Below are 27,653 nucleotides of genomic sequence, written 5' to 3'. Positions count from 1 at the left end.
AGTTGCAGCCAGAAAAAAACCCTCAAAATCTGCTGGATCCACACAACAGTCAGACAAGAGGTAGTTTGAATTCCCCATGGTCTCCCACATCTCAGGTGAGTACACTAGGTTTCAAGTAATAAGGGAGGCACCACCTCCTTAGGCCCTTAGGCCATTTTGTGAATATAGCCATTCAAAAACCCTGAGAATAAAAAGTTTCAGATGAAACGTCATGTACTGGGGTATTGGTCTTTAAGGTCAGAGGAGGTAGTTTGTGAGGCTACTTACCCCATTTCATCTGTCCAGTGAAGTGAATGAAACAGTCATTAGAAGAGAGGAAGTTTTGTTCTGGGGAACAGTTAATGTTTGCAGTGGGGAAGGCATAAGAAAAACTCAGGCTATGTCTACACTGATGGCAGCAAAGTCGCTGGTGTCATATCAACTTATCTGGATTGATTGAGTGGTCAGTGAAGACCCACTCAGTTGATCCAAAAGTCGATGTACTAAAACCACCTCCTCAAGTGTCTCAGTGCAGTGAAGACGGCTCACAGAAGAGAAGCACAGCAGTCGAAGGGAGTTACACAAGTTCCTTGCATAACTCCTGTCGACTGCCGCTGAATCGCCGAGGTAAGTGTAGACCAAGCCTCAGACCACTGTTCCTGAAAGACCCTGGGATGAGGAGCCTTATAGAAAGGTTGGGACAAGGCTCCTCTCTCATTCAGCCAGCACAGACAGATGGTTGGAGTCAATAGGTTCACCTGAGAAGACTTAAGAGACTGCTTAGATGACTGGGCAAGTGACTCAAAAGGAGGTTACAAGCTCTGTTCAAGAGAGCTGTTTGGAGAAAGACATCAACCAGCACAAAGTGCCTTGAAGGAGGACTGTGAGACCCTAGACTTGAGAAGTGTGTTATGGGCTGGGGTGGCCAAAATCTAAAGCCATAGTCCCAGAAGGAGGATGGTGAGATCTTAGACATGAGTAGTGAGCAAAAAGGGGCTTTTGGGGGGAACTAAATTACATTGAATAAATTAGACCTCATTAGAGGGGGGATATTATTTTAAAAGCTGTGAGCTGTGACTGAGTTATTCTGAAGAACTCAGAGAAAATGGAGGCATGGTGTCTGCAAGGCCATCTCAGCCCATGAGGTGGCACACTGGCACAGCACCTGTTTACACTTACCCCTTGACAATCTTAGACCACACTCTACTCTCTGGTCATTAGAGCAGAGGGAAGGGCCTGTCAATAGGTCTCCCATGAAAAAGCAAGAACCGAGCTGGAAGCATGTAGAGAATGAAGGGATTTTGTGGGGATGTGCAGAAAGGGATCTGTTCTCTGGTAAAGGGTTGCTTCCACAATTGACTTCAATATAGCCAGCTCATAACCCTTTCACTGCTGTGAAATATTTGTACAGCACTTTGCATATATATGATGATTGCTATTAAAACAAATATTATATAACCTTTGTATACAAAGGGACCTCATTTATGTGGTGTATTGAAAATTGTGATAAGATTGTAGGCTGTCACTTTAAATGTCAGGGATTTTCTTGGTCCTACATTCAGGCTAGAGGACTCTGCGGGGAAGCATCTAGAAGCCACCTGATAAGAAGGTTGCATATGTTGTGCTTTATTGTTTTAGAGAACAGCCTGCTTTGTCTGTTTCTACATTTTTCTTTCTTTTGTATCACCATTCTGAATTCTAAGAAATAAAGTAATTTTACATTGCAACCTCCCAGCAAAAGTATTTGTGTTTTTTATCTGTATTCTCTGATGTAAATTTTGTGTTCATATCATACACACAGTACAAATCTGGAATAACTTGGTTGGCCTCAGTGAAGATCAGAATCTCACCAAAGGACCCTGCCCCAAAGAAAGTTGAAATAGAAATAATAAATAAATAGAATTCAACTAATAAAATATACTGGAGACTTCACAGGTTAGAGACATGAAGGGAAGGAATAAGGAATACACAGGATGGGGTTATTTGGGGGTACATTTTTATCCAGCACATTAGTTGTTGTTTTAAGGGGTTTTGTAAGAGGACGGGTTATAAAAGAATATGGATGAGTTCAAGACTGTATGGTCCACAGACCTGAGAGGACATCCCAGGAATAGCAAGTAGCATAGAATGATTGAAGTACTGTCAGACAGAGGAGCAAGTAAATTCTGAATTATAGTACAAGCATCTTGAAATATTTATGACATCCACACTAATACTGTGAGATTAACATGATGAATGGAGTTATAATAGGTGCATAATTCCTTAACTACTTATCTATAATTTGTAGGAAATAAAGCTGCATCATTCTGTGGGACTTCAGTATGAGTGACACATGTTGGAGGTCTCTTGCAGCCAGGACTAAAACATCCCTGGAATTTCTAAATATTATAGATGACAATTTACTAACTCAGAAAGTGTTTCACACAACAGGGGGGTCATTCCATATTAGATCTCATCTTGACAGACAAAAAGGAATTGATCACAGAACTAAAAATTAATGGTAGCTTAGGTTCCTGTGATAATTACTTGATCACATTTATAATGTGAAAAAAGAATAGCCATATATATATATAATTTTTATATTTTTAAGAACACTTTACTAGATGACCAAAAGATAGCAGTCCCACAATCAAGGAAGAAGGTTGTATTGGTTAAAAAAATGACCTGGTTTTGAGGGGAAGTAAAGACAGCATATATATAAAGCAAAGTTAAGGACAATAAGAAAGAGAGGTTTTTTAAAGTATATCAGGAACAAAGAGAATCCTACAAATAATGGCATTGATCCATTACTAGACAGAAATGGTAGAATTATCAACAATAATGCAGAAGAGGCAAAAGTGTTTAGTGATTTTTTTCTGTTTTGTATTTGGGGTAAAAACAGAGTATGTAGTCATATCATATGATGATCACTATCTTTCCATTCTGCTAGTATCTCAGAAGAATGTTAAACAGGAGCCAGGAAAGTTAATTTTTTTTTTAAATCAACAGGTCTGGATAACTTGCATCCAAGAGTTTTTAAAGAGCTGGCTGAGGAGCCCAATGGGCCATTAATGTTGATTTTCTAGAAGTCTCAGAATACTGGGGAAGTTCCAAAAGACTGGAAGAATCTAATGTTATTCCAATATTTTAAAAGGGTAAAAAGGATGACCTAGGTTACCAGAGGCCTCTCAGTCTGATATTGATCCCACACAAAATAAAGGCGCATCTAACACAGGACTCACTTAATAAAAAGTTAAAGGAGGGTCTTATAATTAATGCCAATCAACATGGTTTATGGCAAATAGATCCTGTCAAATTAACTTGATATTTTTATGAGAATACAAGTTTGGTTAATAAAGGTATTGGTATTATTGTAATGTACTTAGACTCCTGTAAGGCTTTTGACTTGGTACTGCATAACAATTTGGTTAAAAAAATAGAATGATATAAAATGAATATGGCACACATTATATGGATTAAAAAGTGAGTAACTGGTGTCTCAAAATGTAACTGTAAATGAGGAATCATCACTGACTGGCTGTTTCTAGTGAGGTCCCACAGTGACTGGTTCTTGGCCCTATGTTATTGAACATTTTTATTAAGGTCCTGAAAGGAAACATAAAACCATCACTGATAAAGTTTGCAGATGATGCCAAAATTGGGAGAGTGGTAAATAATGAAGAGAACAGGTCACCTATATAGAGCAATCTGGATCAATCAGTAATCTGAGTGCAATCAAACAATATGTGTTTAAATATGGCTAAATGCAAATGTATACATCTAGGAACAAAAAATGTATTTACAACATCAGGGACTCTATCCTGGGAAGCAGTGACTCTGAAGAAAAGATTTGGTGGTTGTGGCAGATTATCAGCTGAACGTGCGCTCCAAATGAGATGCTATGGCCAAATATGATCCTTGGATGCATGAATAGGGGAATCTTGTGTAGGCATAGAGAGATTATTTACCTCCATATTTATCACTGGTGCCCACAATTCAAGAAGAATGTTGATAAATTGGAGAAAGCTAACAGAAGAGCCACAGGAATTATTAGAGGATTACTATCCATGCGTTATAGTGACAGACTGAAGGAGCTCACTATATGTATCTTAACAAAGAGAAGATAGAGGTGGCTTGAACATAGGCTATAAGTATATCAAGAGGAAAGATATTTAATATTCAACATAGCAGAGAAAGGTATAACATTATCTAATGGTTGGAAGTTGAAGATAGACAAATTCAGACTGGAAATAAGGCTTAGTTTTTTAAACTATAGGAGTAATTTTCCATTGAACAATTTACCAAGGGTTGTGGTAGTTTCTCCACCACTGACAATTTTTAAATTAAGGCTGTATGTTTTCCTAAAAGATCTGCTCTGGGAATTAGTTTGGGGAAGTTCTATGGCCTGTGTTATACAGGAGCTCAGATTAGATTATCACAATAGTCCCTTTTTACCTTGGAATCTATATATCTAAAAATGAGTTGTTCTCTGAAACATGAGTAATAGTGAAAGGAAAGAAGATTTACAAATGTGGATAGCTTCCCACCCCCCATTACTCAGATTTCTTGCATTCATCCTTTACCTAATATGTAATGTTTTATTCTCTCTACCAATTAACTAAGGGTTTGTCTACATTATACTGCAATGCATCCCACCAGGGCATGAATTTCAGTGACTTCTGCTTCACTGCCCCATGTGGAGGCTACTGGTGTTAACTGAAAGGTACCTTGCTGACTTTAATTTAGTCCTGTTTGAAAGAGGACTAAGTTAACGCAAACTGGTTAAATATTAGTTCATCCCAGCAGCATCCACCTGGGGTACTTAGAATGTACATTTCTGGTACATTCTGTGATTCATATGCCTATCGGCTGCACAACAACAAAGTGTAAACATAGCCTAAGAGCCAAATACTCAGAGTTCACTAATCTGAGGTCCACAGTTTTTGGGTGACTAACCTGAGACAGCTCAGTCCTAATTTTCATGGATGCTGAGGATCCACAGATCCAGCTGAACTCAATACCCCAAGTAGAATTCACATTATGGAACGCTTCTGAGAAATATGAAATCATTCTTTTTGAAAGCCTCCAGAAATCACATTTTGAATAGAGCAGAAATACCAGAAAGAATATATTCTAATATATATAATATTTCCACTCTCACATGAGAAAAGTATTGGCTGAAGTGATTGTTCACGGGAAATAAAAAGCCTAAGGTAATGTTTTACCTGTCTCAAATTATCACATATTTAATAGAGTCAGACTTTTGCCTTGACACAAGGAACAAGCTTTGAGTCCTGTTTCTTTTCGAGCATCTTACTAAACTAATTTCCGTTACAGTGTGCTTCAGGCTAGGTGTCACCTATGTCCATACGTTTCTTGTCAACATGCTTCTTTGGATATCAATCAAGAGTTTAAAGTAGCCTGTCATGGGGGCTGAGCCTTTAAGAGAATCAGAGACCAGCCTAACTCTGACAGGCTCCTGTAAGGGAGAAGGAGCCAACTCAGTAGACCTAGAGGTGACTGATTGGCAGCTAATTAGCAGGAGCATCATTTAGGGAGGGCATAGGGGGACAGAAGCCCCCCCCCCAATTTTTATAGCAACAGCTGGGAACACTGCCAGAGAAGTGGGATTAAATAGCAGAATAAATGGCCACACTGGTACTACTGCCATTCACTAAAAAATCAGAGAGTTGGAAAAAAATGGGAAAGTTGTAAGTGCAATTTAAACAATATTTGTGGTGTGACAGCACATGCTTATTTCCTCACAGCAGGGAATGGTTACAGGTGGTCATTCTTCAGTACTGCTCCTGCAGCCTCAAACTGCCAAAGCTGGGCTCTTTGTGAAGATCATTTATCCCCTGAATGTGCCTGGGGCAGCAGCCTCTTCTCCACTTAAACAGCCCTGTTTCTCCTGGTGTCACAAGAGGCTTGCTCCTGCCTTTTTAACATGTCAACGTGTGAAGGTGAGAGGTAGATCATGATGAAATCTTCAGACCTCAGCACAGAGTTTGAGAGCTTCCTTCCTCCCTCTAACTGTGGGTGTTTGTTTCAGGAATGAAAAAGTGGTACAGAGGCTCCCTGCCCTGCTGTTGGCTCTGCCAGATACACCTCTGCATTCTTATTTGCTGAATAAAGAATAGGCCAGTGAGAGGAGCGGGGAGAGGAGCAAGCCTTTCCTTTGCCTACAATGGGCTTTGGTCAAGTTACCAGATAGTTCCATAGAGGCTATTACACATAAATGCTGTGAATGCCTTGATCTTACCAAATCTCCCCAGGGTTGCACTTTTCTAGGACCTTTTTCCCAGAATACCTTTTGAGGAGCTGCTGGTCCTTTATATGTGCAGATACAAACAATTCCCTTCAAGCAGCCATTTTGTAGCTGTGTCTTTGCTGTGCTGTATGTTTTTCTCTTCCATCTAGTAAGTAATCTTAGCTCCTCTTATACTTACTCTTTATAATTTCTGAGGAGGGCATAGTCTCACAAACTTCAGTACCTCAGCAAATTTCATTTTAAGTGATGTTAACTGAAATCCTTACAGCAAAATACAGGAAACTCCTTTCCAACTTAATCCTTTGTATTTATCATAATCATATGTATAAAACTTTCAGCATTCATAAACCCAAGCCAATCTGAACAATTTGTAAGATTTAGCTGCTAAAATTTGTTCATTATAGATCCATGCTGCTAATATCCATCATTTAATTATACACTAGATAGTGATTTTTAAGAGGTTTTAAAAAAAAGTTTGGTATCTCAGCTACTTTTGAGCCATTAAGTGCATCCTTTCTTTCATTTGTTAATTAATGCACATACTTTCTTTCTAATAGTACTTTCCCCTTTGACAAACTTCTAAATGTTCATCTTAACCCCTGTAGATTAGCATCAGCTCTTTTATGTTAGTGGTGAAAAACGAAGTTACAACACATAATCAGAAAATTTCTTTCGTGATGGATTAGAAAGATCTCCAAAAACACCATGCCCAAGAATAATCTAGACTAGAGATTATGCAGCCACTGTGTTGGCCCTGTATATGATGGAAACCACTTCAAGGCAGGGAATGCTGCACCCCCATCACCCTTAGTTCCAGCACCTATGATTTTTATTTTTTTTAAACAAAGTTATAAAATCATAGACTACCAAAAAAAAAAAAAAAATCCCCAAACCTTTTTTTAAAAGGGTATGTATCTGACTGAAAATAGTTCTTAGACCAAGATTCCTGTGCAATGTTTGAAACCCAAACGTTGGCACACTCACTAGCACACTGAAAGTTAATGAATTAAAAATAGTAGACCTGATTTTTTTCCATTGTCTACACTTAGAGAAAATCAGAAAGTAAAGCACATAAGTAGTTACCAACTACATTACATTTTTTAAAATTATTTCATTTGTAGTGGCCTAAGTCAGTGTTGTCATCATTATCCACCTAGTCAGATTTGGGATTGTGAATATTTTACTGTATTATCTCCTGGTTGTTCTAAATGTATAAATAAACTTAAAATATGGCTTTAATTGTTATTTGTTATATTTTTATTTATATAGGAATTAGATACAATGTGCCTGTCAGCTAATTTCTAAGTTATTACCTGCCAAAAAACTAGAATTTTAAGGTTCCTAAGTAGCCCCTGGAAGCATGGTTAAACTTGTTTCACCCCCCACCAAAATCTGAAATGGCATCCCTGCTAATTATCTAGATGTTGGATTACCAGGGCTCAACTGGGGTTATTCCTATTGACAGGAATCTCCTGAGGGCAGAAGCTTCCAGGAGATCTGAGTCAGAAAGATCACCAGAGAAAGAGGGCTGAAACCTGCCCTGAGGGACAGGGAACTCACAGAGGCAGGAAACCCAGCCTGTCAGGACCCACATCCTGCTCCAGAGAAGAGCTGCAGTTGACAGATATCTACAGACACCTGGCTCTGGAGAAGGTTTCTTCCTAGGTAGTGGCAGGAGACCTAATTCCAGTGAAGGGACCCGAGGCAAGAGAAACATGCTCAAAGGAACGGTGGACCCAGGTGGGAGTGGAAGAAACTAACACTGACTCTGTCTCTCAGCTAAGACGCTAAAATGAAGGCTTGCTTATATTTTCGTTGGATCTTTGGTTAAGAAACTAGTCCTTATGTAAAGCTTTGAACTTATTGATGACAATAGGGGAAACTGAGGCATGGAGACTCTACAGCACCGCACTGGTTCTAGAAGGCAAATATGCCCTGTGACATAGCCGTTAAAGATACAGACTCTCAAAAACTTAGCAGTTAAACAAATACACCTTTGTTCATTTTTAAAGACTCAGGCGTTTCCTTCTTATCTCTGATCCAAGGGATTAACGTTTCTTTATATTCACAACCAACAGCATGCCTTCTCTACCTCTAACTCTTTCTAGAACCTTAGCATTCATTAGACATAGGGGCTAGAATGACAACAACTTTGGCACTAGGTGTCAGGCATCCATTGCAGCACACACATATTGAAAGGCACCTACCCATTATTATCTCTATTCCACTCTCTCAAAACCTCATTGTTTGCTTCCTTAAGGTGAAATGCCACTGCATCTCTGTCTTCATGTGATACAATTTACTTGATTATGGTTTGTTTATTTTTAGTGCCACAAAATGAAGTCGAGAAACCTCTGCTGAGAAGTAAAAGATCCTTTTATTCAGAGCCCCTCTTATTTCCAAATATGGTATTTATATTCTCCAACTACTTACTGTGAAATTTGCCTGTAAGTTTTAAAGAAGAGGAATAGCAGTTAATGAGAGAACAGGGAAAAGGTTAGTGCACTAGACTAGTGGTTCTCTAACTGAATTCTAAGGAGCACTTGCTGCTTTCCCCAGACAGCTGACACAATAGATAAACTGTTTTTCCCTCTATAATTCCTGATGCTTGTCCAGGTATCCATGCTCTTAAGTGCAAAGGACAGTCTGGACACATGGAAACAAGACTTGAGAAGTGCCCAGCTTCTACTAAGGGCTACTGCTACAGAAGATGAGAAGAAGTAACTGTAGCCATTCTCAAGGACAAGAACCACCAGAAAGAATGTTCATATGAGAAGAGAAACTGAGGTACTGGGAATCATGTCAGGTACGCAGAGGGCTTCACTAGAAAAGGAAGAGAAGGATGTGATAGGCAGATGAAATGAACAAAATGAGAGATTGAGATTAATTTATGCAAAAAGCGGATAACATCTACTGAATTAAATATTAAAATACACCAATTCTTTCCTAATATTTTTGTATTAGCAATTAATGTACACAGAAATGCGCAGGTGCTGCATGGTCATGAATGGAATGGGAAGTGATCCATAAAGCATTGATTGGGAGGCAGAGGTGGTCAACATGATAGTGACTGGGAGGGGAATTGGTCCATGTGAGAATCTATTTCTTAAAACATGGTCAGCTGTTGAAAAAGCTTGATAATGCTTTCCTTTCACCATGTTGTCTTCTTCAGAAGTTAAAATCAGTTTGTCATCCTGATTCTAATTTATACGAATCACAAAACCACCATAAAACTATGCTTTATGTGAGAAAGGCCAAACACAAGGATAGCAATGGCAGTGCAACCCACTGTCTCCTATACCGCATTTCAGAATACAAATAACTCCCACTGAGGTGAAAGAATCAGGACCTATGATTGAGGTCTGAAAGCAGAGCTCAATGAAGCTGTAACAGTAACCTGTTCTCACAGTGCTTGGCTGAAGACTAATAAAACCCTGAATTCATTCATGAATTGTGTTTTTATAAAAAACAAAACAAAAAACACAAAGATGGGATGGGGAAGGAGATGACATCAAACAGTCACATCTATCATTATTCACTTATTTCAGAAGTGTCTACGTTTTTCTCTTTGCCTCAAAATAAACAAACAGAAATACATTTTTCAACTTCCCAAGTAGAAAAAACCTTTGCACTGCTTTCTTTCAAATTTGGATGCATTTTTAATGCAGAACTATTGAAATGTGAGTTAATTAGCAAATGGGTAAGATTAGTGCCATGCAAAAGAGCAACCAACAAGCGTATGTTTAACATTAATATTATTACTTTATGAAACCATGGATAATATAGCTCCCACCTCCTCCTCTTTCTCAAGGGAAAAACAATCTACAGCTTCCAGTATGCTTTTTATATACCACAGGACAGATTACTATATTTCCTGCCAAAAGCTGACATCTCTTCCTCCCATCTGCCAAGGATTAGTAAAGTACATCTACACCAAAATAAAATCTCCTCCTATACTTTTTAAAATGGAAGTACTTTAAATAGCTGTAGTTTTTGCCTAAGTAAAACTCATGTTCTTAATTATTCCTGATTCAGAGAAATCTTTCAAAGCCATGGGTACAAGTGAAAATGCCATGAACCATCATAAAATAGAAACATATCTTCTATCTCTAATTCTTGGGGTGGATCAGAAACTTACAGGAGTCACTGGTGCCTAAAGTTCCCTAATTAATAAGTATCCATCTGTGATTAGAAAGTTGACATTATAAATCTGGAATTATTTTTTTAATAAAAAGAACATACTTAAAAGCCAAAAAGATCATTTCTGCACAGGGGTTATGTAGGGTTTTGATATTTCTGTGTCTTGTCATTTATGCAGTTTTCATATCATCACTGCCTTGCAGAGCAAGGTTTATCCCCACCATCATCATGTATTTGGGGAATGGCCTCAGCCTGAACCCAAAGATCCTGCCAGGTTTGCAGAGGTCATGAAGCACCATATTTTCGAAGGTATTTAGGCACCTAAAGAGCAGAGAGGCACCTAATGTGGTTTTTTTTTTTTTTTTTTTTTTAATCAGCTAAGTAGGTTAGGCACTTAATTCCCATTGAAATAAACCTAACCTACTTAGGAAATTTTAAAAAAAAAATCCCATTACAGCACTTATCTGTATCTTTAGGCATCTAAATTCCTAAATCTGGTCTTTGCTGACCTTTGTACTTGTTGAATATTTATAGCTATCTAATAAGAAGAAAGTAAAAAACCAGCATAGTTCTAGCAAAGTTGTGCAATATATATAGGATGAAAAAAATACCTTCCTGAAATATGTAAGCCCTCAGGTGATATTTTGAAATGAGGTCAGACTACCCTTGTAACATTGTCTTTTCTTGCATAATTGAAAATTATCATAGGTCATACGTTTATCTAATCCTTTTTAGAATCCGGCTACAGTACATGTTAATCCCAGTGACGTCCTTGAGCAGTGAATTCCACAGGTTGATTGTGCATGATATCTTCATCATCAATTTTCAGGCCAAACCAGATGGTGCATTATATCAGTTATATTACTTACTTTGTTTTAAATGAACTGCCTTTCACGTTTTTTTATGGAAGCTACATACAGACATACTCTGAATACACAGAGCTACTTACCTCTAACCATCTTTATCACCCTGCTCTGGACTTTCTAATCTCAATTAAGTCTTTCTTCAGGTAAGGCAACCAAAATTGAACAATTACTCTAAGTCAGAATTTACTTGTCTACTCTGAGGACCTTATTACATTTTTTTTAGTGTAGGATGTTTAGGTGTTATTACATTAGTTGTGTACATTGATGTGGATGCAACAGGTAGTGAGACACAAAGTAACATGATAAATAATAACTGCAATTTTATTAATATAAATATAACCCAAACACAACAAAAATTGTGACAGTAACTGATCTATGGCATTTATATGGTCTTCCCTAAGGCCCTGTATTAATGGGTGTAGTCTTGTCCTCTGCCCAGTTCAATAGATTTGGCCATGTCAAAACCCTCTGTCCATCTTCTCCACATCTGAGAATTGAAGGTCCATGAAAGAGGCACTTAACTGTCCATGAAATTGAGTTTCAATGTGGCCTTAACTACTTCCTTTCCTGTTTTCTGGTTTGGGGTGTCAGTATTGTCGCCTATCATCTAAATTCCCACACTCATCTACTACCTCTGGAAGGCATCATGTGGTTTGGAAAAGGCCAAAATAACAAACAAACAAAACAAAACAAAGGACCAGGTCAATCTACAGTGTAGGAAGTTCTTTCTTAGTTTCATACTGGTGAAATTACTTCAGAAAATACAGGACACCTAGTCACATAACAAACCAGTCCATACCCATTACACTAATACTTCAACTGAATAAAATAGACATTGTACCAGACTGGCTCCTTCTCCCATTATCATTATCGTATAACAGTCATGAGAGTAGTGTTGGGGCCCAAATTATACATAACAACAATTGTAATTCAAGATTTTAACCATCTATTTTCTTCAAATCAGTGTTAAAAATTGGCAAGCCTTTGGAAAGGCTGAAGAGGGAGTAGCAAGCTGTGTCTGAGGCAGAGGGAGACAGGGAACCCTACACACAAGTCAAAATTTCAAATCAGGGTAGGGATATAGCAACAGGAACAGTCCTAGGTCCTGATTCCCGTTTATACTGAAGCCACTTCACATTGTTTTAGCAATGCAAAAGGGCCCTGAGCTGGGCATAAATTACATCTACAGCCACTTTAAGGCTCCTGTACAGCATTAAGTAGCCTTAGTGTAAATGAGAATCAAGCCCCTTATCTTTGCAATCTTTCTCTACATGGGAGTCTTTCCATGTCGCTAATCATTTTCATCATCTGTTGTTAGGGTATAAATATATAATTTAAGTTTGTGTAGGTATTTAGGCCTGTATAGCTGCCTGAGATGGTATTCTGGGCCTACTTTTGAGCCTGTGTGCCTGCCTGAAAGCTAAAGTCCCTGAGATACATGTTAGCAAAGACCGAGTGTGTTCCTTTTACCTGCCCTCAATTAGATGGATTTTCTCTATTACTGTGGATAAGATAAGGGATTTAGTTCATATGTTTGAAAGTGTAGTGAAGGTGTGATATATGAATGCATAATGAGGGAAAGCTCTGTCTCCTCTTCAAGACAGACACCAAAGCAAGGCAAAGCAACCAGCTGAGAAAGCAAGAGAGGTGTTAAAAAGAAACATAAACATATGGCTATGACCTGACTGTGACCAAGATGTGATCCCGCTCCCTGCCCCATCCATGCCCCCAGCCGCCAAAATGGAACATGACCATATATATTGGAAGGGGTGGTACTGGAGTGGGGGAGAATAGGCATATATAATTAAGGCTATCAAGAAGAAGGACAGGGAGACGAGGTTTCGTCGGCGTACAGGACCATGTTCAGGGAAAGAGGGAGTTCTATGGGAATATTAAAGTACAGTTGGGGGGAAGAGAACTCTTTTGGTGTATAGAGAGATAAGCCCAACTGGTGTGAAGGGCTTGGAGGTACTGTTATGGTTTTAAGCTTGTCAGTTTAATTCTTAATAAACCCTTTACGGAGTGCCTGCAGATTGGACTCTGTACTGTCACTTTCTGGTGAACTGTGTCCAGGAAATGAGAGGGAACAGGACGGGGGAGCCCTAAGACCTGTCTCTGGATAATTAGTGACTGAAAAATAGAAGGAAAAGGGCACTGGTTTTCATGCTTAGAATATATTTTGCAGCTTTTTTGAGCATTTATTGAAACGTTTATTAAAATATGCAGATATTCTTATCGATCTCACTATCAACCTTGAAAGGTCACTTTCTTTTGGATTCTCAAGAGATTTCAGGTAAAGTCCTAATACTGTAACATAATAAGTGTGTTGGCTGGTTCAATTGATGGTATATGGTGTACATACAGACTCTATGTGCATTTCGAGCTGGGGGGGTGATTCCCAACTCTCACAAACATACTTGTGCTAGTTCACATCTGAGACACACACTAATAATAGTACTGTAGTCACAGTAGCATGGGCAATTGAAGCGGTGGCAATGCGGTAACTGCCTCGCATACAAAAGCACCTGAACTCCTTGGGTAAGCACTCAGGGCAACTAGCATGTTCTACTGCTGCTGCTACCCATGTTAAAGTGGCAACATTACTATTTTAGCATGTTAGCTCAGATAAGAGCTAGTTCAAGTCTGTCTTTGTAGGCTGGAAATCACACCACCAGCTTGTAATGTAGACTTAACCTCAGATAACTTTCACAGGTTGTGGATAGCTCTTTCCGTATGGAGAGGAACCTGTGAAGTAATTCTGAGAAGAATTCTGGGATGTGTCTGTATGTGTGAGAGGGAATCTGTAAGTTACAGCAACAACAGTTGTGAAGCTCCACCTTCCAGTAATAAACAGACATGATTCTTTATTTCAGTGCCCGCTGTCATTATTTCAAAGACTATGGTGACCTGTGCTAGCTCACCATAAGGTCACAAAACCACACTAATTGTTTCTACAGAATTAATCATAGTTTTAAACATAACCTAAATAAAATCCAACCAATCGGTTAGACATTAACAAAGGTGTTTTACTAGTCACAACATGTACATTCTCTGAATGTAAGTGAACAGTCTATACATTGATGGGTCTTTGTCTATACTGCATCTGAAGTTATGAACACACAGAATATTTTACAATACTTAAGTGTCAACCAGGTAATTTTTAAATTACCTATAACACAAATACAGATATGCGGATATACATATATACAGAAATATTATCTTTCTACGTTGAAGAAACGTTTGTCGTTTCCTTCATAGCAAATCTGACAATTTCCATGCCAATAGGGTTTTCCAAGTGGGAGTATATGTGTCTGTGATATAGCTTTATAATGAAAGGTGGTTGCAACCTCAGTTATGGAAGGCTATCACTTCTCTTTAATGAATAAAGAAATGGCAAAATCCTTAGTGCTATAGTATTTATGGAATTTCCATTTATTGGAGCAATTTCTATACAGTAACTGGTATTCCTAGAAACATCATATTTATATTGTTATGGCTGGAGTCACCAGGTTGCACAGTTACACACACTTTTTCAAAGCTCTTTTTCTTATCATGCAAGCAAGTTTTAACTCTTGGGAAGACATGCTGTGGTGGTATTAGTTTGGAGTTATGCAAGATTTTTTGCTGTAGAGATAGCTTGGGAAGAAAGGAAGCTATCCAATTAATAGGCAAGTTTTCTCTCTACTTTGGGCTCTAATTAAAGTCAGTTCTTGAGACAACAAATTTCTGTAGGCATAAGCTTTCGTGAGCTGCAGCCCACTTCATCAGATGCATGAAATGGAAACCACAGATAGGAGGTATATATATACAACCAAGGGTAAGAAACAACAATGGGGAGGGCAAGTGCTAACAAAGTCAATTCAGTTAGGGTAGATGAGGCCTATTCACAACCATTGATTAGAAAGTGAGAATGTGTGAATAGTGACAATTACTTCTTGTAATGAGATAACCATTCCAAGTCCCTATTCAGACTCAGTCTGATTGTGTCCAATTCTTGAGATTGGGAAGCAGGCACTAGTATTGAGCTGAGATTCATAGAAGGGACTGACCTGAAATACGTCTGACCATTTCATTTAAGGACTGATGCATATGTGTAAATAAAGTATTTAGAGTATACCATACCCATATCACTGTTTTCTTCTCCACGACGAAGCTGACCTGCAAAGCACCAATATCTGCTACTATCCTGGAGAAGAGCAACACCGGTGTCAAAAGAAGAGGTAGCAATATATTTAAGTTCAAGATATGTGTATTACAATAAGACAAAAGACAGTATTGTATAAATGATGGAAATAGGAATTAATATTTCATATCAAAGATGGTCTAAAGTTTCATACTCTTAAAATCAGAAGCCTTAAAGTCTTTAAAGTCTGGTTGAGAACTATAAATTGTAATTTAATTCAGAGAGTATCTATTACTCTGGAGGTTATTGCTACTACAGTAATTCTAACGACAAGTATTAGCACCTTGAGACCATTTGGCGATCATTCTCTCATAGGTGTTTTTTTCTAGAATAAATTAATACATTATGGCAATGTGACTGTGAAAGTGGTATTATTTCTAAAATGCTGAGGAAAGTGTAGTATTACACTACTTTTCTCAAATCATCCATAATGATACCACTATTTACTCAGGTCCCAATCTTGGGTTTGTGTGCTACCCCATTCAAGTCAAGCTCATTTCAGGATTGGAGTCTAAATTTGAAATCCAAATTATGGTTGTGGCTATGGAAGTTGTAAGAAAGCAAATAGGGCCTGACCCAAATCCCATTAAACCAATAGAAATGCTCCTATTGGAGTCCCCTCTTCAATGGGCTTTGGCTCAGGCACGTAGGGCAATGCTGGACAGAAGTTTAGAATCTCTTGTCTCTTTAAATTTCTATCTTTATTGAGACTATATATGTGGAAACAAAATTCTCAGATTTAGAGGTATGTTAGGACAAATTTTCAATAATTGTACAATTATCCAGTTTGTTAGTGGGAAGTATAAAGAAGCACAGGTCATTTGCTATTTTGTAACTGGTCCACTATTATTCCAGACAAAAGAATGAGATGTGGATGTGGAATACATCAACCTGGTTATGTTCTTTTTCTTTTTCTTTCTTTCCTGTTTCTACATAGAGATGCCTGGCTTTAATCAATCCATTTTCTAAGCTTAAATTGTTTGAGTTAATTTAAAATATTTATGTAAATACATGTGTATAATCAACCTCTGCTCCCCCCCCTTCCCCATTTCTCTACAATAATAGTAGGGCATAGTCCCCGAATCAATGGTACTACATACAGGGTAAGGATCCACATCAATGGATACCAATATAGGATTAGGTCCTAAACTGATTATTTGTTTCAACATCTTCTCCTTTGCCACATCATTCTTTGTCAATGCCTCATATTTATTGCCCACATAGAGTGGAGATGAAGAGCTGAGTGTCAAATCAGCCAGATCTATGGAAAAATAGATATACCTTAGATACAGTGGGCAATAGTTTTTTTTTTTTTCCAATTTTATAATTTGTATTTAAGGTAATAATGTATTGGTGAGTAACAGGATCCTGATTTTAATTCATGCAGTAAGAAAGTTTAGGATTTAGGCTGATTCTTCATTCTTAACCCAATATCCATTGGAATGAGATTTCTTTCAAATATGCTTCCAAGCACCTTCCATGAACTTTATTTTTCAGGTTTCTTGTTAAATGTCATGTAACATGTTAAATGTGAAAGTACATTATTTCCATTTCCCCACCTCAAAAAAAATGGTGATTTGCCAGGGCTTACCATATATTTATTTTTCTAATGTCTATTTTTGTCTATTATATTTCAGTTACACAACACCCCACCTCCTCCCTCAAGAAATAATGGATGGAAACATGGAGGGGGAAGCAGGGCATCTATTATATTATTTTACTGCTGATTCTTATAAGCCCAAGGAAGGACCAGGACCCAATTATGCTGGGAGCTGTACAAATAATTCCTATTATTCCCCTTCATTGTTCCTTACATTTTAGCTGTTGTTGAATTGCTGCCTCTCTCTTTATCCGATGCTTTTTTTTTTTAAATAGCTATTTCATAACCTTAGTTCCACCTGCTCTAGGTTCACCAGTGGCTGGCTGGATCAGGGGGACCCTTAAGGTGTATTCAGGAGCTCTGATTACTCCCTTCTACACCAGTCTCGCGTTGGGGGTGTCATGCTGGTTACATGGGGGGGGAGGGGCGTTTAGTATATGGTTTAACATCAATATGTCAAAATCATAATAATTCATGTGGGATATGCCATGACAGATAGTGTTAGAAGGGTTAGAATGTGCTAAGTAAGATGATAATATTTATGTTCATGTGTTATAAGTGTAATGGAAGTTATGGATATCTTTGAGATATTTGTATTTCAAATTGTGCTGCCTGGGATACACCCTAGACAGGGTGGCGGCAGAACAATAGCCTGCTTAATGGCCCATCAAGGCACCAAAAGATGCAAAGGGCCTAGGGTGAGAAGCCAGAGACAGACTTGATAAGTCACCAGGACTGGCTCATGTAACTCTGGACTCCAGTTTGGTTCTTGTAAAATTCCACAAGCAGCATGTGAGGGGCCAGAGGGTATATAAGGCAAAGCTTTGGAATCCATTTTGTTCTTCAGTCGGAATTCAGCTTCAGATAACAACCTACCTCTGGATCAAGTCATCTGCAACTAAAGCTGTGAAACAAAGGACTGAGACCCATCCAATTACTGGATGTATACCAGAGGAACTATATAAGCCTGAAAACTCCACAATTCTTCTAGAAACTTGATGCATCTGGACTTTCAAATCATTGTATGTATCTGATTGCTTTAATCCTTTAACATTTATCTTATGGTTTGTTTCTTTCTTTGTATAATAAACCTTTAGTTTTAGTTACTAAAGGATTGGCTGGTGGTATTTTGGGTAAGATCCAAACTTATATTGATCTGGTACTGTGGCTGACCCTTTGGGGTCAGAGGAAACCTTTTTAGTAAAGAGCATAGAGTTTAAATAACTAGTCTCTTTACTGGACCTAGTGGCTGATTGGGAAGCTGGAGACTGGAATGCGGTAGAGGGGGCTGTGTGTATTTGTATACTGGCTTCTTGATAACCAGTGTGGGAAATCAAAAGCACAGTTTGTGGCTAGTTGGGAAGTCTGGCTTCAGTGCTACCCACCAGTGCAGGGAGAATCTGCTCTTCTTTTACAGCCTGCCCTGACCTTGGCATTTTCAAGTGGCTGCCCTAGGCACGGAAGGGTCACAACCAGTACCCATCTAATATTATGTAATGTTATTGTCTCACTGCTGCTATGATGATTATTCCGGGAACATATACTAAAATATTATTTTGTATAATGTATACTAAACGATCAACTGGAGGGGATGGATTAAGACTAATGTGTAGGAGAATTAAAAGGAAAGCTTGGATTGCATTTAGATAACTATATGAATGTCAGATTTTGCGGGAGTAGATATTGTTAGACGTATTTGGATATTTGACTGAGCTCAGACAACAGTCATTTGCCAAAATTGAAAGCTTCATAAAGCAAGATATATATATATATATATCTTAATCTTTATAATACAAGTTTTATACAATATTTAGAAACAACTGAATTCTGACAATTATACAGTGCTCTGTACAACTCATATTCTGGCAACCTGGTACAATATGTTCTTGTTCAGGATTTTTGTCCTGCTCTTCCCCCTCGCCCCCTCACCCCCAGAAGAGCCAAATAAACAGCAACGTGAGCTTGAGTCTGTTCACCTCCATGGGAGTTTTTCCATTGTCTTAGATGGGAATAGGATCAAGCCCTTTCAAAAGAACAGCTCAGAAGAAGTCATCTCAGTTACAAATAATAGATGCTTGTAGGCTCACTAGCTTTTTGTGTCTCTTTTGGGAACACTGCATTCTTTATCCAGGCAGTCTTGAGATTAGCCAATCTGCCACCAGGCTGTTTTAGCATTGTTAGAATGCAATCTAAAAGTACTGTGGCTGCCAAATGTAATGACTGTTAGCTTGGTCACCATTGAGTAAAGGGACATAGGACCTCCAGGATTAAAGAATCAACCAGTCTAGCTGAAGCCAAAGTACTAAATCTTCTAGCTGGCAGCCCCAGCAGACTCACACCCTATTTAGGTCAGCACAAAGGGGGACACATAACACACACGGAACAATGAGGTAGAAGTTTTATTTATCAATAATTTTTAAAAAATGATTCATGCACATCCTTATAAAATGAACCAGAATTAAGGGAAGGGGCCTGCTGTTCCTACAAAAACAAAAAAACCCACAAACCCAACAAATAAAATAAAACCATCATATTTTTAACTTAAAAGACAATTGCATTTATAACACTGTCCCCTCCAACCACTTTCCCAAATAATATAATTAATTAAACTTCTTGACTTGCATGGAAGAGGCCCTTACTCAGCAGCTTCCTCTCATGGGGCCATAATTCAGCACTTTCTCCCTACTGGCCAGCATAACTAGTCATGTACAGAGAAGGAATGTGCTGTATACTCTCAAAAGGTGGTGTTGAATCCACAGTAGTACATGCTGCCTGGAAATCCCTCTTGCCAGTTCAGACTGGGGACGCAAAGTGCTCTGTGCCTCTTCACACCCAGTGCAGTACTTCTAATAGTGCATATGGCAGAATTTAGCCCTTAGCATATCTGCATCTTGTCCTATTCTGCATTGTTTCTCTTATCTTCTCTTTGCAGGACTCAATCCATGGCACTAAATTTCAGACTTAAGATATGAAGTCACATAATACACAGCAATGACAATAATTACTGATGTATATTAAGCAAAATCAGATGTTCCATGAAATCTGACACATACCTTAGGACTAAAACAATACAAACAGTTATACTGTATTTTGCAAACATTCATTTGTAACACCCAGTTTGTAATTTACTATAAATTTTCATAGAATCATGGAAACAGAAGATTATGGTTGGAAGGGACCTCAGGAAGTTCTCTAGGTCAACCCCCTCTCAAAGCAGGACAACTGGATTTTGACTGGACGTTCTGGAGAGAAGGACAGTGGACCAAGAGTCAGGAGACCTGGATTCAGCTTCAAACTTAAGCATGGACATTTTGTGTGATCTTCGGCTTAATGTTTACTTAATCTATTCTGTCCTTCAGATATCTTTCTGCAAAGTGGGGATACTTTACAAATGTGTAGTGAAGTTGAAATTCCATCAATGATCATGAGACACTCAGACGCTACAGTGACATGATTCTGACACATAGACAGACAGGCAAACAAAATTAGTTGTTACTATAATATTTTTGGAAAGAGGGCTATGTCCATTCAAACTACTTAAACTTATATTGCTGGATTGCGTATATCTTCTGAGCTGATTTATAGTTATTTCTGCTAGAGAAATTTCATTTTTGTGTTAAAAACTATAACTGCCAACAAGACACTGACCTTTTATGTAATAACAACAGACCTGAAGACCCCTATCCTGAACCTCAGATAATATAATGATAAGTAACTACATATGGATGAAATCTCCTGTCAAGAGACAGAGCAATGACACCTCTGCCATGCTCTTGGCACAGTTAGGAAAGTAGTTCAGTCAGAGAATGTGTAAACTGTGTGAATAAGCAATTCTTAGATCATCCAACATGAGGGAGGTCAGAAGAGCAATCTTTAGCACTGGTTTCCCCAGTTTGTTCTGCATTACTGACAACAGACAAGTGTACCAGTTGCAGCTGTTCCTGTACCCTTTCATTCCCTGCACAGTGATTACATAACCTGTCACAGCAGCCCAGCATCTGACATAGTATCTATCGCACATCAGATGCAGAGGCACGGCATGTTTGCAATTTGGCTGTCAGAAATGGCATAAGGGAAGAGGATCAGGGCTCAGACAGCAAGCGATTTTCATTTTATTTGTGGGGTTTTATTCAAATTATTCCATGTGGCTATGAAAGTGTTGCCAGTGGGAACAGTCATGCCTAGTCATCAAATTAAGCTGGTTTAAAAGAGGAGCTTGATGGCAAACCTTTTTAAAGGGTGATGGTTTTTTAGCATTTTTTTCTGTGTGTGTGTTATACTTTGACTTTAATAATGTTGGTTGATGCACTTGCCTTCAGCAAGCACAGCCAAACAGCTCTCATTGGAACTAGCACAAACACTGCTGTGTGCATTGGTTGTCTGTGGTACAGATCAGGCAACATTCTTTCTTCTGACTAAGCAATTCACCTCAACTATGTGTTTGGCCTTAACTAGCTTTCAGCGTGTGAACCAGAGCCTGTTCTTAAATCAAGATTAATTGGCAGCGCAAAATATACTGCTGTTGTACCACTGAACTTTAGATTGATCTCAGCTATACCAGAAAGAATGTAATGGGTGGGGAGATTTTTTTATATACTTAAAGTTCCAAATCCTGCCCCTCTCTTTGGAGGTACCTTGCATGCATTAGAACTGATAGTTCTTGCTGGACGGAGAACTCAGAAATTCAGGAAGGGGTGGGTATAGATTTGAACAGTGACTCTTTTAAGACAGGCCACAAACAGACACACAAAGCTGCTGGATTCACCACTATTCAAATCCACTGGCTATTAACTCCCTTCAACATTGTGTTTAAAGGCTGCTGAATCTACTGCAGACTTGAGGCAGAAGCAATGCAAGTGGAGTAGCTCTGGTTCCGCTCCATGATTTGGCATGAAGGAGAATTCGTCCCCAACTGTAGAATTTTCAGATTCCCAGCCAGCAATCTGAAACAGGTTTTCCATCATTATAAGAGCATCACAACAATGAAACAATATGTTTTTATTTTATTCCAAACTCAGGATAGGAGAATGGATTAGTTTCCTGACTTTGTTTCTTTGTGATGTTCCTGTGTTTTTTGGTACTCCTTATCTATTATGCTATTTTATCAAATGTGTTTGAGAGGATATCTATGCCCTCCTCTTCTTTTTACTATCTTTTTAAGTTGATTAGAAGAACATCACTACAAAATCTAACAGTAACTCCAGGGGCCTAGTTTATAAAAATCTTACCACAGAATTCTAAGGCTATACAATACTAGGGGTATTAACATAAACTGCACCATCCCAGATGTAGCCCTGTAATATACCTACCAAGGTGAAGTATTGTAACTCAGTGTCACTTCCTCACTTGCCAAGTTCCTGGGAGTTGGGGGAGAATAATAAATACTACTAACACATACCACCAGTACATTACCATCTCACTGTCTGCTATCCATCAACCTGTTCCAGGGAGGGAGTAAATTAGCGTGTAGTTTCTCTCTTCCTCTTATATGTCTGCAAAAAGGGTCTACTTAATATTCAACTTTCTTAGAAGGTATTGTGCCAGGAATTTTTTGTTATATATTGCAGGTGCAGCGCATTTTTTACCCCCAGGAAAAGATTTTCAAAAGTGACCAGGTATATGGGGAGATTTTGATAGACCAGTAAAAGGGCTAGGGACCACTTGATAGTGTAATATTGATTATCATAATTTTACTACCAGCAGTCAAACGTCATAGGACTTTTTACAGTCCTGAGCAGCCTTGGAATGACTAAGCCAGGAGGGGCGGGGAGCTTGTTGCTCAATCTTTGCCTGACCCTGCACTCCCTCCCTGATGCTTTGGTGGACCTGCTGGGATTTTTGTTTCAGGAAAAGACCAATAAGCTTATTTATGCATGCCCTCTGGGAGATGTTTGTCCGGGCCTCAAGATATGCAGATTCTGTAGGAACACATCGAGTTAATTTAGTACTCTGGTGACACTAGGTCTAGTTTTTGAAACTTTTTTTTTCTCTTTCTTGACCTATTATTATCTACTAACAAGGATAAATGGGGAGGAGACGCTTGGACTCTTTGGGATCACAGCTTCTGGGTCCTCCAATGGCAGCTAGAAGATCAGGCTAATCGGAAAGCCATCTCAGATTCCACTCAAAAGCCGCCCCAGACTTTGACAATTATTAGGGGTTGAGGGTTGGGGTGTTTTACTAACCTGTTGTAGACATGTGTAAGTGATTGATCCTAAGTAAAGTATAGCTTTAAAGTAAGAACATGCTCGTGTTGTGCTTGAGCCTAGCTTTAAAGTAAGAGCACTTTTGTGTTATACTGTTTCATTTATCTATCATCACAGCTGGACGGCCTTGTCTCCATTTGACTTATTTCCTGACACCACCTCACACAAAAGTAAAGTTACCCCAAACTTTGGGTTAGCAGAACCCTGGGTAACAGAATTGGAGGCCCCAGCAAGGATTGTGTAGAGGAAAGTACAAAAGGTGTAGAGGAGAGTACAAATAATTTGTAGTTTGTCCATATCCTTAGGAGGTAAAAAACGGCGTGGTGGGATCGCTCCCTACAGTGCCCATGTTGCAGTTCGTGAGTCAATTTACAGATACATTTTGTTACTGGGGCTCAGGACTCAGGCTGGATGCCTGCTTGAGTGAGGAATTGTGTGCAAAGGAAAGATAACATCTGTAAGGGGAGAACAACTGAAACTGATGTTGGGAAACAGCTTGACTGATTCTGTACCTTGCTGATATCTGGCAATTGCCTGGAAAAGCAGTTTTGAGAAAAGTAAATTAGCAAAGGAAGGATATTGCTGTGTAAGGCTCTTTCACTGGGAAAAGATGCTGCCCTGAGTCCACTGGGAATCGGTGTTAGCCCAGAATCCACAGAGAAGGGTGGGAGCCTAAATTGTTGACTGAGAATGCAGGCAACCTTAGCTCATTTAGACTGAATTGATGGATCCTAACATAATAGCTAAGAGCAGAATACCTGTGCCTTCTGTCAGAAAGAATCACCACCTACCTGGCAAAATGACCACCCCAGAGCAATAAGAAAGAAAGAGATTGAGAAAGCATGTTGGGAGCCCAGAGGGGCATTGTGGCAGGAGAAAGGAAAGGAGTAAGTGCATGCACTGGGGATTCAGATTCCTAGGACAGTACTTGGAATGGTGATATCTGGGCTGATGGAGGTGTCCTTTTGGAAGATAAGCAAGTGATTTAAGGAAAGAGAGTGAGAAGTTAACACTACCAAGGCTGGAGGGAATTAAACAGTTGAAAGTCGTGGAAATTGTTATAGGAAAATAATTCTTGGTTTCTTTGCAGCCATTCTGAAGGAAAAATGGGCCCTTTTCCCAAAGGAATGGTCTATGAAGAATCCTGACTGAAATTATTTGAATAAGGATGATTTAGTTAAAATCACTCGAAGGAAAAAAGGGTTTCAATTGGAACTTAACTGCCTCCAAATATATAAAAGGGAATGTAATTTGTGTACAGCAGTGTGAAAATTATTAAAGCAGTGCAAGGGAAAAAGAGAATTTGTGTGTGCAAATATATTGTGTAAATGTGTATGGTTTTAAGGACCTAAACCAACACTCTTGGTCTGTAAAAATAAAATAGAATGTGATCAAATGGATGCAGAAATCCTAGTCTCAGGCCCTGATCACTTGCCCCAGAAACAGTATCAATATCCAAAGGAGGCAGAAACTATCCTCAAGGAAACAACTGATGGTCTTTTGAGCCAAGAAGGCTTGTGGTGGATTTTTGCCCCCCTTAATTGGGTGACCACACTGATGGCCCCATTGTGGTGAAGTATTAAGAGATGATGGCTCCCATTGTAGGAGTGGCCCAGTGATTTTCAGTTTTGAATCTGGCCAATGCTTTCTTTGCTATCTCTTTATATCAGGACAGCTATTACAAATTTCTTTTAATCTCTCAGGAAAAACAGTTGTGTTTTGCCAGGGTCCCCATGGGCTGGAGTAATGCCCTTATTATTTGCCATGCCCTGTAGTCAAGATGTGCGAAGGGATGCCTGAAAGAGACAGTGCAATTTCTCATGTGGATGATATACTGGTTTGCACTCAGACCAGGGAATGGAGTCTGGAGGTAATGGACACAGTCTTACAAAAGATTCAGGAAACTTGGTTTAAGGTGAGCCAAAGAAAGCCCAGTTGTGCTTCCAACAAGTAAATTATTGTGGAGTTGTTTTTGGACACAAGGGGCGTTCCCCTGACCAACAGAGAGTGGGGCTGAGTTTCCTACACGAATCTTCAGAACAAGCAGGCACGCTGTTGAAGGTAGGAGTATGAAAGCTGAATCAAAGTCCTGGAGCAGGGTTCTTCCCTGCAATTTATGCCTCCAAAACTTTAAGTGAAGTAGAAAGGGGATTTACTCCCTGTGAAAAGGTTTGGCATTAGTTTGGGCTGTGCAGCATTGGGAATATCTGGTGAGATTGTCCCTTGAATTACTGAAAGCTGTCCGCCACTCTCCTGTAAAACATGTACTCACTGGCAAGATCAACAACAGTGTCTAGCCTCAGCAAGCCCTATGCAAACCAAGGCTGATGTGATGAATTTGCTGAGCCCCATGTGGGTGCTCAAAGCACAGTTAAAAGCTCAAGAGTCCCCTCCCAGGGAAAAAGGGGAGTGGGAAGAGGGATTCAGGCCTGGCTGGATCTGAGTAAATGTTAATTAAGTTAGCTTAAATGTTTTAGTGATACCTCCTGCATAGGGAGGGGAAGGTTGTTCTGTTTTGTGTTTCAGATTAACAACTATGTGAATGCTGGAAGATCTTGAAGATAATGCACTCCTGTGTGCTTCTGTCACTGGCATTTGATTTGCAGACCTGCTTCTTCGATGATGTGAATCAGGAGCCCACTGTGTCTGCAGCATGAGGAGACTATCCATGAATGACGGTGAAAATGTAAAGTGAACAATACCATTGACATCACTACTGATCCCAACATCCCAGGAGAACAAATCACTCTTTTAGGCCCCTTGTATGGATATAACCCCGCTTCAGTAAAAATGAAGGACTGGGATTTGGACAAAGTAAATATTAGCATGGAAATGAGCAAGAACTGGCAATGTATCGTGGTTTGGATTGCAAATGTTCTACAATGGCAACTACAGAATCCCTACCATTTTAGTTGCAACCACACCATCCTCATGTGCTAGGAAACCAATTTTTTAGTGGAGAGAATTAAAAGCTGCCCAGGTGGATACAGTTGCTACTGCATGGAAAATAACAGGTTGTAATTTAATTGTAATAAACCCAAATGTGTTTATTCGTGGACTGGCTTCCCCAAACAAACAGCACCGGGGAGTTCATTTTAGGCAGAAACAATCCCTTTCTCCCCCAAACACTGGACAAGAAAGTCTGGGGGAGGCAAGGTTACAGAGAGTGACACAAAGGGGGGAATGGGAGGTTCCTTCTCCCTGCACTTTGGAGGCCCTGGGTTCTCAAGAAATTTATAACAGGGTTAAATAATGGGTTAAAATGGTGTCTTGGTAAAATAGTTATTAACATGTGGCCCAGTATGATGGGAAAATGGATCCTCCAGGAACTCTAAGGAGTAAAAGGTACAGAAGTGTGAATTTTAAAACCACACAAAAAGATCATCTTAGATGTGAGTCTAGCAAACATTTTGGCACTAGAGTCCCACTGTGAGCAGTTTGTCCAACCATTATTTGAAAGATGGAATAGCTGGATAAAATGTGTCTGATATTCCCAAACTCAGCCCTACCTGGAAATGAAGAAAGGTAAAAAGGGACCTATGGGGAGCAATTGGAAAGAGGGCAGGAATTCTTAACAGCATCAAGGAAAATGTGCTAGCAAACAAAATGAATGCAATGGGACTAACATCAAAGATTTAACAACACCTATCAAGGTGTCATTCCACCAGTTAAGCTCTGTAGAGTATTAGGTGGCACATATCCTAGAGGAAAGGGAGCAATCCCAAGAGAAAGATCACCATTGCCTTTTGCAGGCTGTCAGGATCCTTCCAGTTAACACTTCTTTGGCAATGGTATGTATGCAAATGCAAATGTGGGTAACTGATGTGGTTAAAGAAATGAACAATGATGATATGAGTGGGGTACTCCCAGTAGAAGTCAGAAACTGTATTTGGAAATATTCCACCCAGATTGAAAAAAAATTTACAAACCTGGTGGAAAATGGTAAAGAGTCAGAAGAAACCATGGTCTTTGTTTTACTAGTGTCAGAAGCAGAAGTAAAATGGGTGTCCCCTACTGTGGCTTTAGGCCTCAGTATTACTCAGACTGTATTGGAGCCCATAGATCATAGAATGTGGATGATAAAAGATGACCAGGAATGGAAAACAGTAAAATTGGAAGCCTGTTTAAAGGAATGTAGAATTGGATATGAATGCAAAAAAATGCCTTGCAAGTATGTTGAAAATGCACCAGACAAATGCCACTATGCTATTAACCCTTTTGCCACTAGCAACTCTATGTTTGTGTATATAGAGCTTTGTGTGTACCTCTGAAGCTGGTGTCCTATGCTTCTTGTTAAGTTTGTGCATGAAGTGGAATATAATCCTCATGAAAATAGATTTTTGTATCATATTGTAGCAATTAGGGGATGTGATTTTGAATTTTGAGTGCCTAAACTTAGATATAATCAGTTCAAAGTGATGTATACTTT

At 39.1% G+C, this 27,653-nt stretch overlaps 1 long non-coding RNA gene across 3 annotated transcripts; it reads left to right on the top strand.

Annotated features, from left to right (window-relative positions):
- The first annotated feature begins 5,683 nt into the window (after window positions 1–5,683).
- On the top strand, window positions 5,684–9,173 carry LOC137161910 (uncharacterized). Of its 3 annotated transcripts, XR_010922210.1 has the most exons (4): window positions 6,249–6,377; window positions 7,695–7,969; window positions 8,558–8,725; window positions 8,846–9,173. It is a non-coding gene; the product is annotated as an uncharacterized lncRNA (long non-coding RNA). The 3 variants fall into 3 exon arrangements; XR_010922209.1 differs by lacking the exon at window positions 6,249–6,377 and adding an exon at window positions 5,684–5,921 and having other exon boundaries at window positions 7,695–8,725; XR_010922208.1 differs by having other exon boundaries at window positions 7,695–8,725.
- Window positions 9,174–27,653: the final 18,480 nt, after the last annotated feature.

Source organism: Emydura macquarii, unplaced genomic scaffold, assembly GCF_026122565.2.
Source record: "Emydura macquarii macquarii isolate MOO-44397 ecotype Brisbane River unplaced genomic scaffold, CSIRO-AGI_Emac_v2 contig_2406, whole genome shotgun sequence".
NCBI lineage: Eukaryota > Metazoa > Chordata > Testudines > Chelidae > Emydura > Emydura macquarii.
This window is presented reverse-complemented; position numbering and strand designations above follow the sequence as displayed.